This window comes from Coffea eugenioides, unplaced genomic scaffold (assembly GCF_003713205.1).
Source record: "Coffea eugenioides isolate CCC68of unplaced genomic scaffold, Ceug_1.0 ScVebR1_3158;HRSCAF=4320, whole genome shotgun sequence".
Classification (NCBI taxonomy): Eukaryota; Viridiplantae; Streptophyta; class Magnoliopsida; order Gentianales; family Rubiaceae; genus Coffea; species Coffea eugenioides.
The window spans coordinates 4,047-21,826 of record NW_020863708.1 but is presented as its reverse complement, the minus strand read 5'-3'; the positions used below and the strand labels follow the sequence as shown (position 1 = coordinate 21,826).

At 34.4% G+C, this 17,780-nt stretch overlaps 1 pseudogene; it reads right to left on the bottom strand.

Annotated features, from left to right (window-relative positions):
* Positions 1-11,842: 11,842 nt before the first annotated feature.
* LOC113757630 lies at positions 11,843-16,906 on the bottom strand (annotated as a pseudogene).
* Between the last annotated feature and the right edge of the window lie 874 nt (positions 16,907-17,780).

Sequence of the window (17,780 nt, the reverse complement as noted above, 5' to 3'; positions counted from 1 at the left end):
TTAAGAGCAAAATTAGTAAAAAGAATAGGTGATAAAACACATACACATATAAAATACTAAAATAACAGAAAATAACATTCACAATATAACTAATAATATGTCTAAACTAATAAAGTTGCTCTTCACACCGATATTGCCAAATCTTCCCCGGCAACGGCGCCAAAAACTTGACGTGCGCGGGGTATACATATAATATTAAGCTCATCCCAATCAAGTTTTACATTTTAAATTCCTAAATACCCCACACGCGATTTATCGCAAGTATACGAATCGTGAGCGAGTATAGGGTATTAAGGGTCGATCCCACAGGGAAGATTGCAATTACCGGTGATTTTCGAACTCCTTTATTATTTAGACTACCACAAATATAAAAATAATGAAAATTAACACTAAAAAGCTCCGAGAGATATGGAATTCCTTACTACTCTTGCAAATGAAGTTACCGGTTAAGTGAATGCTATTATCTTGACTAGTTATGGCGTAATTCCTAATGTATGTGAAACCTACTTTCGTAGTGAATCAACTATACTTGTAATTAAGCCATACCTACTCTCGTGGTTATGAAATTAACTACAAGTTCATTTCTTCTATGAAATTACATGAAACAAGTCACTTAAGCCACATAGGTGCACCTCTACTCTCGTGAGTGTACTCCCTAGGCTTATCACTTCTTTGAACTAGTGTTAAATTCCAATTTTCATTGCAAACTTAACACCTTAAGATTATCATAATTAATGGCCAGTTAATCATGATTAGATAACCAAAAGTGATAAATAACGTGCTCAAAATAATATCACCAAATAACCAAGTAAACCTCACAAACAAAATATAGCAAGTTCAACCATAACTCTAGGCATAAACTTTAACTAAACATAATAAAAACACAAAGCCAACTTGTATTATAATTAAACATGAAATCCAATACAAGAGAGAAAGTAGTAGAAAAGATATCACCCTTGTCACATGAGATCAACCTCTTCATCTTTGCTCCTCCAATCTTCATCCAAATCTAACTACAAATACAAGATGGATAAACTACTCTACCTATACTATACTAATGAACCAAGGAAACTCTAGTGAAAACTACATTTCTGGTGAGTTTCTCTAGCCTTCTCCCAAGTTATTTTGAATCCTGCAAGTCCATGGCTATATATAGATGAATGCAGTCAGGAAATGAGGCTTGAAACATCCCTTTTACAGCTGCTAATTGGTTGTCATACGTTCATCCATAGCTGTAAATTGTTGAAGGAGAAAACAGGTTGTACCAGCAGCTATTTCTGACCAGAATCTGGCTACTTCAACTGCTATTTTCTCTATGATGACGGCTGAATTAGCTCTTGTACAAAACATAGCAGTTGTAGTCCATTGAAATAGCTGTCCAATGCCTCAAGAATCATCCAATTTGGAGCTGTCTAGACCAAGATATGATAAAAATACCACTGACTGGTCAATTCCGCGTTTTCAGCTCTCAGCAGCAGACTTTGACTTCTGTATTTTGACATTTTGACTAGGAAAACAGCCGAATTGGACTTTGATGTCTTCACACCAAATGTAGATATATCTCTTAGCTTCAAAATGGTACCAAGATCACCTTGATCCGATCTGTGTAGCTCCAGATATAGTCAAAATACGAAAATGTGTCTGAATTGTCAAAGCTGACTTTTTCTTGATTCAAATTGCATTTTTCCTTTTACACTTCATATTTTATTTTCACCATTTTAATCCATCTTCAATCATCCAAATATTTTCTCAATGCACTTCATTTGATGATTGAATCATTAAACCTACAAAATATGAAGTTTTTACCATAAAAATCAATAGAAATGCAATTTTCATACTTTAACCACAAAATGCATATTTTCACTAGAATCTTAGTTAATTATTTATAAAACTAAATAAAACACACCAAAACTAATTAATAAAGCACACTAAAAATACGTAAAATATACTCTTATCAAATACCCCCACACTTGAACCATTGCTTGTCCTCAAGCAATAAGAAATACAAACCAACAATAATCCAAAATTTGAAAATAAACATATGTAGCATTTCAACTTCATTTCCTCAAAACAGAGTAAATAACCATTATGCAATTATTCAATTAAATTCAAGTACTCATAATATCAAGTAAAGGAGAGCCAATTATACCACCATTATAACAAATTCAAGTCAATTTCTCATCCTTAACCCAATTTCATACGCAAGTAACTCATATGGCCAATAATATGCTTTCTAAACCCATGATCATCTTCTTATTTAACTTAAGGAGGGATTTATTTATATAATATAGCTAAATATTACTTAAGTTGTGAAAGTATCTTTTTACGCGAGGATCGACATTTTTAGATGAAGATCACCGGTTACTCAACACTTCACATACTCAAGTTGCTTTGCATACTCTTAATTCAAGTACCGTTTTACGCGAAAGTCGACATTTTTAGATGAAGACACCCGGTTACTAAGTACAAGAATCATTGGAGTAGAATAAATCTTTTTTTTTTCTTCTTTTTTTTTTCATTTATTTATTTTTTTTTTAAAGTAAAGATAATAACATTCCCTCGAAAGCATAATCATGAGAAGAGTATTGCAATTATTGACCATATTTATCACTTAACTTATAAAATCCAATAAAGAGAAGAAATTTCATCAAATATGCAAAAAAAATATAGGCATAATTTTCTCCACTTTAAAAGATATACTTTCCTACAAATGCAAAAATTATAATCACATAATATCATTTCAAGTTATGAGAAAAAAGTTTCCAAATCACATAATGATTCTCAAATGTAGAAGGAAATTTGAACTACTAATGGTATGAACTTGTTACCCCCTTGGATAAAATCGAAAAATATGAAACTATTTGGGGCAAGTTCTGCAATTTTGGGACAGATTTTAGGAAAAATTTTGAAATTTTAACACAAGCTCCAATATTTGCAACTAATAATTCAATCACATACGAATGTATATAAATCTTCAAATTCTCCCCCCACACTTAACGATACCACATGTGTCCTCAATGCTGTAAAAAAGAAAATCAAGATAAAAGAAAGTAATACTCCCCTATTGTTGCGATTGAATATGAAGCTTCAAAATCCATTGTCCGTGTATCTCCAACGCTTCATGAGTTTCATTGGATAACCATTAGTGATGTAATCCTAAAAATGAAAAATAAGAAACAAAAGTGATAACAAAGGCTTAATAAAACAAAACGGCGATCCGTAATTTCAAACCTTTGTTTTGGTGATGTACCTATATACAATATACAATAAGCAACTCAAGGTACAGGAAAAGAAGAAAAAAAAGAATCAAGGAATCTGCATTTTTTTTTTTCTCCGAAAACGCGACTCATCAAAACGCGCCACCAAGCCGCGTTTTATGAAGTGGCGTTTCTTCACATATCTTGCAGGATCGAAAACGCGACTATGCTTAAAAACGCGACTTTGAGTCGCGTATTTGAAGTCGCGTTTTCAATTTTTGATCAGGCTGGAAAACGCGACTTGGTAGAAAACGCGACTTCCTGTCGCGTTTTGAAGGCGCGTTTTCTTCAGTATAGGCGCAGAATTGAAAACGCGATTATGGAAGGCGCGTTTTCAGCCCAAGTGCGTTTTCTTTCTGCGCAAAATAAAAAAACTTTGCAGAAAGCCAATTTTTGAAAAATTATCATTTGTACCCCAATCACTCAAAATGCATCATAGATCATTTGTTTGCTAAAATTCTCAATGCATGCACATGTAAAATGATCAAAATATGCATTTTAACCCCTTCTAACAAATCAAAAACAACAATTACTCAAATTGAGGGTTTGAGTTCCTTGATCAAATTTCGCCTTTTTCACCTCATTTGGTCACTTTTGCTTCCATTTCCAATACCTACAAATGAAAAATAACAAAATAACTCAAACATATACTTTAAACATAAAATCACCCCAAAATAACATAAACTTAAACAAACATTGGGTTGCCTCCCAATAAGCGCTTCTTTAAAGTCAATAGCTTGACTATTTCACCTCATTTTTCAAGGAGGCTTAGTTAAAGAATAATCCACCATGTTTGGTCGTGGTGGATCATTAAATGGTGACTTTATAGCAAAAGTCACATGATCTAATGATAGGAGAAATGGAAGTGGCTTACCTATTCCAAGTGTTTCATGAATATTACCTTGAAAATACACCACTTGAGAACTTACCAAAGAAAATGTCATGAGAGTATCTTGGACAGCAATACCTTTAAAACATATACTTTCACTGCACTCCTCAAGAGGGGTGAAAAATGAGTCATTAAAACTCACCTCTTGAGACTCAAAGTTAGTTTCAAAGGTATTATCATGTGAAATGGATATTTGCTCATTAAAACACAATTGAAATTCATCATTTTCATCCAAATATAATCCATTTTCACATACAACATTCCTACCATTCATGCTAGGGTCATCTTTCATATCATTAGAAGAAATAACTTCACACAATGCATGCAATTTCTCTTGTATTCTACTAAAGTGAGAAGTCAGTTCATCTATTCTTTCTTCAACCCTATCAAAACGGTCGGAAGTTGCATTAGCTAATTTTTCTAAAGCTAACTCCCAAGATGGCTTAGAATCATTAGCTACCATTTCAATTGCCAACTCCCAAGATGGTTTTGATTCATATTGGACACTTTCAGGTTGGTAATCATAAGAATATGGAGAATCACTATATACACATTGATTATCCCAACCATAAGCATTAGCACTATATCGATCAAAACAGGGATTGTAATGCTCTAATTCATCATAATAATCCACATTTTGTGCTTGCATACATGTGTTAGTAGCATGATAATCTCCACACAAGTCACAAATCACATGATAAGAATTAAAAGCATTAACATTCCTTCTCTGCTCAATTTCATGCATCATGGTGTCCAATTGAACTTGTAACTTAATTACATCAAATTTTGCCTTTAAGCACCTTAAACCATCTTCAAAAGACATACATTCAGTAAATTCTTGGTTACCTCTGTTGAAGGAGCTTTGCACTTGATAACCATCCATTGCCAATCTTCCATTTCTCAAGCATTGTCCTCCCCTGTTTTCTACTCTCCTTGATCCCCTAAACATGCTATCAAAGTAGCTCAAAAACAAGTTTAGTCAAGAAGAATAGATGACTTTAAACATACAAAAACAAGACATTAAACATAAAAGACTCAACAAGACTCAAAACAAACAAGACACTTAACGAACAAAAACAAGTGAAATTGTCTAAATTAATAAAGTTACTTTTCACACCGATATAGCCAAATCTTCCCCGGCAACGGCCCGCAAAAAAACTGACGGTATTTTACATACGTGCAAGCTAAAAAATTACCGATTACACCCGTTTTCACTGCAGTATACAGACAACTAGTAGTTAGGGTATATATCTGTGCGGATCCCACAGGAAGAGTGACAATACCGGTATTACTAAAGCTTCTCTATTATTTAGACTATCAATAAATTATAAACAAATTTAACCTACTGAAATTATACAAAATGACAAATGAAAGCTCCTTAGGTTGTGGTATCCCTAACTACTCATGCAAGTGCTATATTTGGATCATGAATACTACATCTAGGCTAATTATGGTGTAATTTCCTTATGCATTTGAATCCTACTTTCGTAGTGAATCAATTATACTTATAACTAATCCATACCTATTCTCATGATTATGAAATTAGTTACAAGTTCATTTCTTCAATGAAATTACATGAAATGAATCACTAAAAACCACATAGGTGCACCTCTACTTTCGTGAGTGTACTCCCTATGTTTAGCACTTCTTGAACTAATGTTAAATCTCAATTTTCATTGTAGAAATAACACCTTAGATAATCATAATTAATGGTACCAGATTAATCATGATTTAAAGAGCTAAAGTGCTAAATAACTTGCTCAAATCATAGCAGTTAAATAGCCAAATGATAAACACTAACAATCATAGAAAGTTCAACCAAACCCAAGGCATAAACTTTAGAAACACATAATAGACATAAATTCCAGAACTTGCATATTAACTAAATTTGGAATCAAGTACAAAAGATAAAGAGTTGGAAAGGAATGTAACCCATGTCACTTGAGCTCATCACCTTGCCTTCTTCATCTCCATCTTAATCCTAGTCTAGCAATATACAAGAATGGATGAACTACACTAGCTAAACTATCCTACACAAAGGAAATGGAAGAACTACATTTCTGCACTCTTCAAGCTTCTCCCCGTATGATTCCTCTTTTTCAGACCACCCAAAATGTCTCTGCATATAAACTGCTTAAGAGCTCCATTTTTCCAAGTCAATTTCCACATTTTGATTCCCAAATCTCAACTTTGTTAGGATAGTCAATAACAAATGTTTTTGACTTGAAAATAAGCCACCTTGTCTGCCCTTTTGTCTTCTGAAGCATGTGCACCGAATTCTCTTGCAACTTATAGCTGGAAAGTGGTATGAACACAAGAGAATTGACTGAGCAAATTGCAGAATTTCGGCCAGAAAACGCGCCTTTACAAAACGCGTCTACAACTCGCGTTTTGTGCACTCGCGTTTTCACTTTGTCCTTACTTCAACTGCGATTTTCTCCATGATTCAGGCCGAACTGGCTTTTGTGCAAAACACCAAAGTTGTAGATCTTTGAGTTAGATTTCCAATGCTTCAAGAATCATCCAAATCGGAGCTTTGTAGACTGAGATATGATGAAAATACTAAACACTGGTCGGAACTCTGTTTTCCACTTTGGACAGCTGAGTTGAATTTCGGTATTTCAACTTTTGGACTATGAAAACGGATGAATTGGACTTTGATGTCTTCATACCAAATGTAGATATATCTCTTAGCTTCAAAATGGTACCAAGATCACCTTGATCCGATCATTGTAGCTCCTGATATAGTCAAAATACAAAAATATGTCTGAGTTGTCAAAGCTGACTTTTCTTGATTTTTGTCCTCAAATTGCATTTCTTCCTTTTACACTTCATATTTTATTTTCCTCACTTTAATCCATCTTCAATCATCCAAATATCTTCTCAATGCACTTCATTTGATGATTGAATCATTAAACCTACAAAATATGAAGTTTTTACCATAAAAATCCATAAAATGCAATGTTTAGCCACTTTAACATAAAATGTAGTTTTTTATCAAAACCTTAGTTATTTTAGTTATAAAACTAAATAATCAAACCAAAATTAACTAATAAAACACACTAAAAATACGTAAAATAAACCCTTGTCAGTAGACTTTTTCAAGTCACAATTGTTGAATTTGTGGCATCAATTTATATCCCACATCGGTAGAGTTGAGAGCCTGGGTAAGGGCTTGAGAGTTATTTATAACTCTCAAGCAAATCAATTCAAATGTACCAAAGAAAAAGAAAACAAAAGAATTACCCAAAAAGGATTTTGTAATTCTTTTGTAAATCTTTCTTCTCCTAAATTATAAGAGCAGGCTGCTTGAGTGGTGCTCGGAGATTAGGCAAATTTGGCCGAACTCCGTTATCAATTTTTCGGGTACGTTCTTTCCTTATCTCTTTTTATTTGTTCCGCATTTATTTATTAGTTTCTTTTCTATTGTAGTATAGTATTCAATATATATTTGTCGGATATATTTGTAGTGTTTTATACGATTCATTTGGGTGTATTTTTCTTATTCGTGTGTACGTAATATTTATGTATACACGAGTCTAGTTGTGATAATACATCGTGCACGTAAATTCTGTCTAGGAGACTGGATTTTAAGTGGGACCGCTTGTGACCCCTCCAGCCTTTTCTGGGAATTTATTTGGAATGGTAATTCTGTCTAAGGAGATTGTTTCAACGATCTTTCCTGAGAATTATTGAATCGGTTTAATCACTAGTTGTATTTTTTGAGTGAGAAATTACCCAATTTCCCCTACAATATATATATATATATATATATATACGTGGTGGGTTAAGTGGAACTTAGGTTGTTAATAAGTGCTAAATGGGCATCTTGGGATGCCATTTATGTATGACAAGTAAACACTGGTTATTTTTTATTTTTATCTTTTTTTTCACAGTTTTTGCAAAGTCTTGTGATTCTTTATTGAAAAAAAAAGGGGTCTGTCAAACGGGTATACATTGAGCACTTGTTAAAATGTAATTCAAGAGTTGGATTTTAGAAAGGTAACATTAACGAGGAAAAATGTATAAATGCAATGGAAAGTAGTAATTGTTAGTATATTGTATATATATGGTAAATTAAGTGGAATTTAGGTGTGTTAAAGAGTACTCAACGGATTCTTATTAGAAAAACCCAAAAAAAAAAGAAAAGAAAAGCTGTAACTTCATCTCCCCCCCCCCACCCCCTCTCTCTCCCCTTCAAATATTAGAGTTCCAATTATTCGGCTGGACACTGGTGGAAATTGGAAAACCGGCCGGAATTGATCGTTATCCCAAGCAAGTTTTCTACTGACTAAGCCAGAGCAACAATTCCTGGAAAAAGCAAAATATTGAGAATAATAATCCAGTACGTTGAAATGGCCTGATGCAAATGTTGTTTCATAATCAGGATGCTTGATTCTCTTATGTTAGTGCTGATGAAATCAGTTTAACTTTATTAACCAACATATATTTAATAGGACTAAGCAAATTTTACTTTGGTTGGCATTCCAGCCTACTCTAATTCTTTGGGAAGGAAAATGAAACAGACAGTCAAATCGTGGATTATGTAAGTACGATCAAAATTGTGGAATTTAATATTTCAATTGCTATTCATTTCATATAGTAAGTGAACTACACAAATAACTCTTTCTCTATTTAAAAATCCCACACTTCACCTAAAAGTTCTGCTGACACTAGCCCATGAACCTTGATTCTTTTTTTTTCTTTATTCATTATATTTTTTGAAATTTTTTTTTTAACTTTTCAACAAGTGGTTTTCTGGAACCATCAACTTCCCGAGTTGGGGTGGTTACTTCAACAACCCATATGTTTTTGAGGTTTTTTTAATCAAGTTTCTCAAGTCCTCTTTTTCCTCTCAAGGAATAATTGATTTAAAAGTCTTTTGAGGTATATTTTGGACAGTTAGACTGACAAAATTGTAGGGCATCCATGTTTAACTTTGTGATTGGTAGTTTTGGTTATGTTCAAATTTGCACTAATTAACTACAATTCAAAAAGATGCTACAAGACTGTTTTACCAAGATCTATTAATGTTAAACCAAATTAGTAACATAATCAAGAATTAATTATAGATTGTCATCACATATTTCATAGTAAAACATGGAATTCAAAATAGCATCTTTATATATCTCTAATTTTTATTGATTATCAACATATTTTTCCCCTATAATTCATCTACAATGATTTTTTAAATTCCTATTAATCTTAGATCTTGGCTCCACCACTAATTGATAGCTCCAACTCCCATTTCGGTTTCGACATGGTCTCCTGAGCAGAAAGATTACAACTCATTTGATTTGATCGGTTTGAATCAGTCAGGATAAGCACAAAGTAATGGAACCGTCGCTATGGACGTTTAATGTAGATGTTTACAGTTTTTCTACTGTAATAAATGTTGTAATGGCCAAGAGAAGAGCACTAAAAAAAAATGTCGGCATGGTCTTCCGATACTCTGTAATTTGATCCTGACATTGAGGGACATCATTCTTCATTCCCATAGAAAACCAATGATAGAGACACATCATTCCCATGCAAAAGCCCAGTGAAAATTTTACTGACATTCATGTTTTTAGTCCTTCAAATTTCAGCTTCTTTCTAACTATTTCTCTAATTCTACTGAGCCCTTTTTTTTTCTCGCTCCATTGATTTGGAAGGTTTCCATAAACGGGAAAAAGAAAAAAAGTTTGTAGATCTATTATAAGAGATCGATGTAGATGAAAATCTGATTTGTGTTTCGGAAGTCCAATCTCAGATTTTCTTCAAGTTTTCTTTCAAATTGAGTTCCTCTTTTCAGCTATTCCTACATTATGAAATCTTCAGCAGTTGAAATAAAAGAAGAGTTATGGATCACGAACAAAAGAAGAGGCAGACGGTCTTTTCCTTGGCTTTTCTTCCTTTCGACACCTTGGCTTTTCTTTTTCTTTTTTCCCAATAAACCCTAATGCTTTCTTTTGGTAGTTTTTTTAGACACCAAAACTTTGATTTTTATTTTTACTTTTTGTTTTTACCTTTTATTCTTACTTTTCTTTTCTTTTTCAAAAAAAAAGTTGTTTAAGTAAAATCATTTTGTTTGGTTTTTGTAGGAAAATGAAGAAAAGGAAAAGAAAGAAAATAGAAATGAAATTAATGATTTTGAAAAAAAAAATTTCTCAATTTTTGCAATTAGATCCCTGATCTTTATTTTTTAATTACAATTGTTTATCTTCTTTAAATTGTAAATCATGCTTCATTTAAATGTTGTAAGTTTTAGGAATTTTATGTTTATTTACATTTCTTTAAAATAATAAGGTGAATTTGTTATATGTTTACATTTTCTTTTAAAGTATTGTCAATTAAATTGGTGCCTTGACCATTTTGTTGGTTTTGGAATATAAATAGGGTAAACTCTACCTCATTTAGCTACTAATTTAAGGGAGGTACCTTTTATTATTTTTTTAATATTTTTTTTATGTGCTCATATGTGTTTTATATGTGATTGCATGTTTTAAATACTTTTGCTTTATTTACGCATTTTATTTATTTTAAAACTTTCATTTATTTAATTTTGATGTTTATTTGGGAGGCATTTAAATGCCAAATTATAATAAATAGGCTTTCTCTTTTGCCCAAGAAAAATGTATTTAGATAGACAAATGTAATAGATAGATTTATTATTTCCAAAGATCCGCCCTGTTGATACCCCTAGGTTTAGTTTTTGCATCCATATAGGAAATATCTGAGTGTGATAAGTTAATAGTTAAATTAGGAAAATTTTTAACTAAATCTCCAAACTAGTTTTGGTTAGGTTGAAAAAGTACCTTAGATTTAAGCCTATCCAACCTTTGTCTTCCATTTCTTCAACTATGAGTCCCAAACTCATTTTTTCTTATTTTCAAAGATCTAGAATCGTTTAAAAGGGTTTTATGTGTTTTTAATTTAAAACATTTTTTAGGTGACTTTATACACCTAAAATCGATACCAAGTGACGAATTTACTTTTTCTAAAAACTCTTTTCAAACTATTATTTTGAACTCAAACAATCACACTTTCTATGTCCCATTTTAGGCCTTTTTTTTATTTTCTAAATTTAAAAACTCATTTTTCTAACACCTTTCTCTTTTATTTTTAAAAATGGGGCACGACAAGGAGTGGCTAAACTCTCTTTCTAGTTGAAGAATAATCGAAACTTTGGTTCAATAATGAAATCTGATTTGGTTTTATTGTTTCATCTATCTATAAGTATTTATATATTCTCTGTTCATTTTCAAGATGATTGTTTTGTTTAATTAAATAAAGAACCCTTATTTGATTTGACCAAATAATCTATCGCCATCTAAAAAGTTGAAGAGGATTTGATTCTTCATATAAGCATTCCGTTTCAGCGAATATGAGTTAACTAACAATCCTATTTGTCTGTGCATCGCTAACTCCCACACACCCAACTATTTTCTTCTGTATCCACATTCAAAACATTTCCGACCCGGAAAGGATGCATCATTCATGAAATTGAGCTCAAAGTTCAGCGAAAAACTTAAACAAATTTTATCGCTTCCTCAATAAGAACAGACCAGTGAAGCTTTCATCTGCGTTACAGAAGAAAAGGATATTAGCATCATAAATTTTGCAAAAGATCTCAGACTTCTATTTAATGTGCATATTCATTATGTCACCATCAAAATTTATGAAGCAGAGAATTTCCCAAAATGAAAATGGACTTTCATCTCAGTAGAGACATGAAGTAGACAAGCCTGCAGAATATAATCACATTATAAAGGATGTTTAGTAAACTCTCTTACCTAGCAAGTTCTGGAGAAGTGAAATGATATTATCAGCAGTAATTTAATTTTTTTGGCAATATTCAAGGTAAAAATGATACAACTTACGTTTTTCCATCCCCAAATTTCCACCAATCTGGTTCATACCACCTGTGGCTCCTGCCAAAGTTCCAATCAAGACAACTCCATGAATACTGACTCATAGCACAGTTTTAAAAAAAAAAAAAAAAAAATCTGTAGCCGCTCAGTTCCGAAACCATTTTTCACTAATCAAAATTTGAGGCCCACTCACTGTTCAGAAAACATTTCGCCTGACTTCGTACACCCAACATATACACGAGGCTTGTCCACATATCCAGCGAGTGTATTTCCTAATGCATCTGCAGCACAAATGTAGGAAAAGCCTTTATATTTGACAGCGACAATCCGGATCTGAAATTATTTCAGCCCCATTATAGAATTCAAAAGGTGAGGCTCACAGTATCTTGTCTCACAATGAGGGTGTGATCCACACACTGTCCCATCCCCTTTTCTGCTTCTGCCTTCCCACCACTACTTTTCTAAAAAAGTTGAGAAAATGAAGAAAAGGGCGGAGAAAAGATGAATAAATAAAATTCAAAGGCCACGTCAATGTTTAAGTAATGCAAGTTTAGCATCCCAACAAACCATGTATGCCAGATATTTAAAGTAAGATCTACAGAACGCTAGAAAGTTTTGCCTGCAGTTTTGTCTAATAATTACCAATATTCAAAAAGACATCATCATTGATTTTTGCAAAGAAGTCAGCATCCCAATTTTCTGCAGCATAAGCAAAAAATGACTTTGTCTTGTTTGGGTGTTCCTCAGGTGCATCAACATGGTTTTCCTGCGAAAAATAAAAGTAAAGATGTCATTATCAACCAAATAGTATACTGACTGATATGAAAACCCCAAAAAAAGGGACAAGAAGATGTAAGAATACAAGTAATTTCTGAAAAGAATCAACGAGTTGACGTAACATACAAGAATGAGAAAATCACTGGTCTCTTTATTTTCATTGTAAGAATACAAGTAATTTCTGAAAAGAATCAATGAGTTGACGTAACATACAAGAATGAGAAAATCATTGGTGTCTTTATTTTCATGGGAAAATCGCCAATTTAGTCCCTAAACTTTTTATTTCTGTCGATTTAGTCCCAATACATTATTTATAGCCAATTTAATCATTAAACTTATATTTTAGTTCCAATCAAGGAGTTTAGCGGCGGCGCCACCGCATAATTTCCATCGGCTTCCCAATCGAGCAACCATAAGGGGTATTTTAGGGACTTCCATTGCGGAGCCTTAACCAAAATTAAAAAAAAAAGGTGCAATCTTGCCGTTTCAATTGGTAATGGTGGTTACTCCACCAATCTCCTGCCGGACGGGTTACTCCATTATATCCTTCGTAAACCCCATTATCTGATTTTAAATTGACATCGTCACTGCTACAGCCATAGCTATTTCTCCGATGATTCTGATTCCGGATGGTCACGGTCGGCGTCGTGGTAGTGACTCCATTGGCAGAGCCATAGCTGTTCCGCCGGAGAAGAAGATGGTTCGGATCGGATCTAGGATCAGAATAATCGAATGGTCGAATATCCTTAGCCCTTGATTTGATGGATTGGGACTTGAAAGTTGAATCGTGGCAGGAGTCAGGAAGAAAGATTCGAAGGGCAAGAGAGGTCAAGGGGTCGATGTGGATGTCCTTGGTGGCAACTCTGTCGGTGAAGGAAGGATTGGCGGCGGCGAAGAGGTGAATGATATAAATCAGTGTCATTGATGGCAAGTAACTCAGCTTTCTTACAGCCACAATTGTATCCATATCTAATTGCAACTGCTCCGACATACAAACCAATCCCAAAAATAGATTTTTCCATCTCCAAGGTCTCCCGGCGCAGTTTGATGGAGTCCAAATGAAGAATCTTTCCTCCTAGCCACAGCCTCACCAGTCCTTCTGCCCTGCCAAGCTCATTGCCAGTTTTCAAGGCTTTAGCAGTTATTTTGAAAAAAGGTCCTAAACTTTGGAGGTAGAGGTCCAGATTTTACCTTTTTGATGCTTCAATGATGTCAGCCATGGTTGGAAAGCTGCGTCAGCAGTAGGGGCGGTGTTTACCCCATCAAGAAAATTGTCTTCTCTCTCAGTTTTGAGGAGGGAAGCTGAACAGAATTTGGAGGAAACTGCTGCATTAGGAGATGAAGCGAATAAAGAAATGGAGTGGGTTCTCAAGGTGGGTGCTTCCAGATGAGGAATATAAGTCGGAAAATTCTTCATAGCTTGTGTTAAAACCATAGCTGCCAAAAAAGGAAAACGAGAGCCAAAAGGATGTTGTGTCACCCGTCCGGCGGGAGATTGGTGGAGTAACCACCATTACCCACTGAAACGGCGAGATTGCACCTTTTTTTTAATTTTGGTTAAGGCTCCACAATGGAAGTCCCTAAAATACCCCTTATGGGTTGCTCAATTGGGAAGTCAATGGAAATTATGCGGTGGCGCCGCCGCTAAACTCCTTGATTGGAACTGAAATATAAGTTTAAGGATTAAATTGGCTATAAATAATATATTGGGATTAAATCAACAGAAATAAAAAGTTTAGGGACTAAATTGGCGATTTTCCCTATTTTCATTGTCAATGCTTCTGTCCAAGCTGTCTGAACGGTTCGAACTGCAAGATAATTCAAATCGCAGACTCACAGCCACCGCTAGAATGACTTCCAAGAGAGATCAGTTGAAGAAAAAGAAATGAAAAATGGCAAAACAAAAAAGAAATGATACCTCCTCCCAATAACAAAACGTGCAATTATTCCCTTCTCATCCTCTACCTTTTTCAACACTTTACCTGCAAAGAGGTATAACATGTAGGATTACACAAACAATTACAACTGAAAATCCACATAACAGAAAACTTATAAATGTGAACATTTAAGCAAATTATTATAAAAGCCTTACATGATAAAATGTCATATAAGCTATATCAGAAGAAAAAAAAAATGGTAATACTTTGTTTGCTTTCAATAATTACTGAAATTTTAGAACATTTATATTTTGCCCTTTTCTATTTTATCACATTATCTCAGACATGAGATTACAAAAGCATGCATGAAATCCTTTTAGAAGGAATCCAGGATCAAGAGTATAAACACTGACGTCTGAACATCAAGGAAGTCAGCCCTTTGAGTCTATGAAGTTGACCTAAGAAATTATACAAAACGGACCACCAAAATAATTCCATGTTGGCAATATGATCTGTTAGTGGATTTTTCCAATAATGGATCCTGCAACTGAGTGACATGAAGATTAGGTGGATCAAGGAACACACATATATAATTGAGCTTTAGCTAATGAATCCTGGCACTGATATCTTCCTTCTTGGAGAGGTTGGAGCATCTTGACAAGACGACAGTCTTTTTCCCCTCCCAGAATGTGTGAGAGAAGGGGGAAAGGGGGAGGGGGGGCTGAATTCAGAGAGTGCATACTTAGCAGGTGCAAAATGAAAAGATTCTATACATCGATAATCACATGTCTAATGCTTCTAATAATCTGTATTCCAATCCTTTAACAGGGAGGCAACCTTCAGAGAATACAAACGTAGAACCTCTTATTAGAGCTATAGTATTTTAGAGTCTGCCAAATAAATCGTCTAGATCTTTTGTTCTTCCAAATCTTTTAACAGGTCCATCTGATACGTAAATTCATTTGGTCTTCCCTAGAAATAGATGATGGACAAGACAAGACCATGAAGCCGCCGCACTCTTAATACCGACAGAACTGAGCCCTACTTCTATCCACAAAAACCAAACGGGTATAAGAGCCTGATGTATGTGACACAAAAAGGTGATAGAGAAATGTGTTCACGGAAAATGGCGTCCAAACACAGCCAACTACCAAAACTGCATAGAAAAACGAAGACGGATCTGTAATAAATACCAGTTCCCATCCAAGCCTTGCGTACAGCATCTCTCTTGCTCTTGTGACTAAATCCTGTAAGTATTCCTATCACTACTAGAGGCCTTTTATTAGAAATACTATTTTTCTCTGGCAAGTGACTGGAAACGAATCCCTCCTGTCTAGCTGCCACCAGTTCCATCTCCAATGCAGACAATTTCTTCTTTTGTTCCCTGAGAACAGAATATTTTCATTAGAATTGTAAGTAGTAGTAGACATAGATGATGTCACAACAATCATCTTACTCACCTGCAAGCAATAATTTTTAGAGTATCGTCCACTGATATTGCTGAATGTCACTAAACAGCAAAAGCAACTGTCAATAGCAATTCACATTTGATCTCCACTTGCACATTTGAACCAACAAAAAATGTTTTCATTCTGATTTTTACACCAGTGGATCGGCATTGTCATGACAGCTTACTGAGAAGGGTAGTTCCAGCAATAAATGGCAGACCATACCATCCATTAAACAATTCAGCAATTCATGGAGAAAATTTCATCATCAACAAAAGATCAAGTACCTGCCCAGTAATTCTATCAAGCTCCTTTGTCAAGAGAACCCTCTCTTCCTCATCCTGCCATAATCTGTATCCACGATTTAATGACAACAAATAAATAAAAAGAAAACATGTATGCTCTTTAAAGAAGGTGTTTTAGTGAACAAATATTTATACAACGTAACATCGAAATTAAGTTGCTCCGCGATCATCTCAGCTAAACAACAATTTCCTAGGATCCGCTACGATCCACTCATACTAGGTCATTTTTTGTTGCTCATAACTGACGCTAATATCCAAATTTGCCTCTGATTATTAACGACAAACACTAAAATACAGGGAAAAAAGACAAAAATTATATAGTCTAACCGAAGAAAAATCACATTAATTCAGTGAAGAATTTGAATCATGGTAAAATGAAACTCACCTGCCGGCAACTTAAAGGAAGCTAAGGTGGAGAACATGGATAACATCATCGTTGAAGTCCGAGATCGAATCACTATTACGGAATGCCGATTAGCATTTGAGACCTTAGTCTGCATTTTCTTCTCTCTTTTTTTTTCCTTGTTTAACTATTTTTTTTTCCCTTAGCGATTAATCAATCGAAGAGCGATCGGGCTACAGCCAACTCAGCTCAATCCGAGTGAGTAGAATTACAGTTGACTCGTTGCTGATTTGCGGGAATCATCCAAGAGGAAAGTAGACAGTTCGGTTTCGACGTTCCCAAGTAAAGATTTCCGTCGTGAGAGGGGAGGGAAAATTTTAAAATAGCAGGGACACCGACGGTGCAACATCTCAGGCACATGGTACCGCATTCTGACTCCAATGCGTTTTCACTCACACGGGGATAGTTGGGCTCACCTGGAGCCTGGACTGTCTCAAAAGCTTTTTTTTATCTTGAATCCCCGGCCACTTAGTCCTTAGCCCAATCCATGACTACCAGTGTCGGTGGATCCTCCTCTAATATGGACTAGAAAATTATGGGCTGTCTCGTTTTCTCTGACCAATAGCCTATAACGTCGGGGACCAACTCCCTTCAAAAGTTGCCATTTAGAGAGATATACAAATGTTCACAATTTTTTTTTCACTAGCATTTTGTTTTGTTTTTGTTTTTTTCCGATTGTTTTCATTCAAATTTTGCTCCTCCAACTAAAAATGGAAAAATGGCCAATTTCGTCTCTAAATTTTTTGTTAGTGCCGATTTAGTCCCAAATTTTTATTTCTAACCAATTTGATACTTGAACTTATTTCGCAGTTCCAATTAAGGACCTTCGCGATGGCACCACTACCTAAAACTGATCTGACTCCTAATTAATTAATTAATTAAAGGTATTATCACGAAACTGTAATAAAACAAGTAAAACGTATAAAAAATCACCAAATAAAACTTTTAAATCTTGTAAAAAATACTAGATA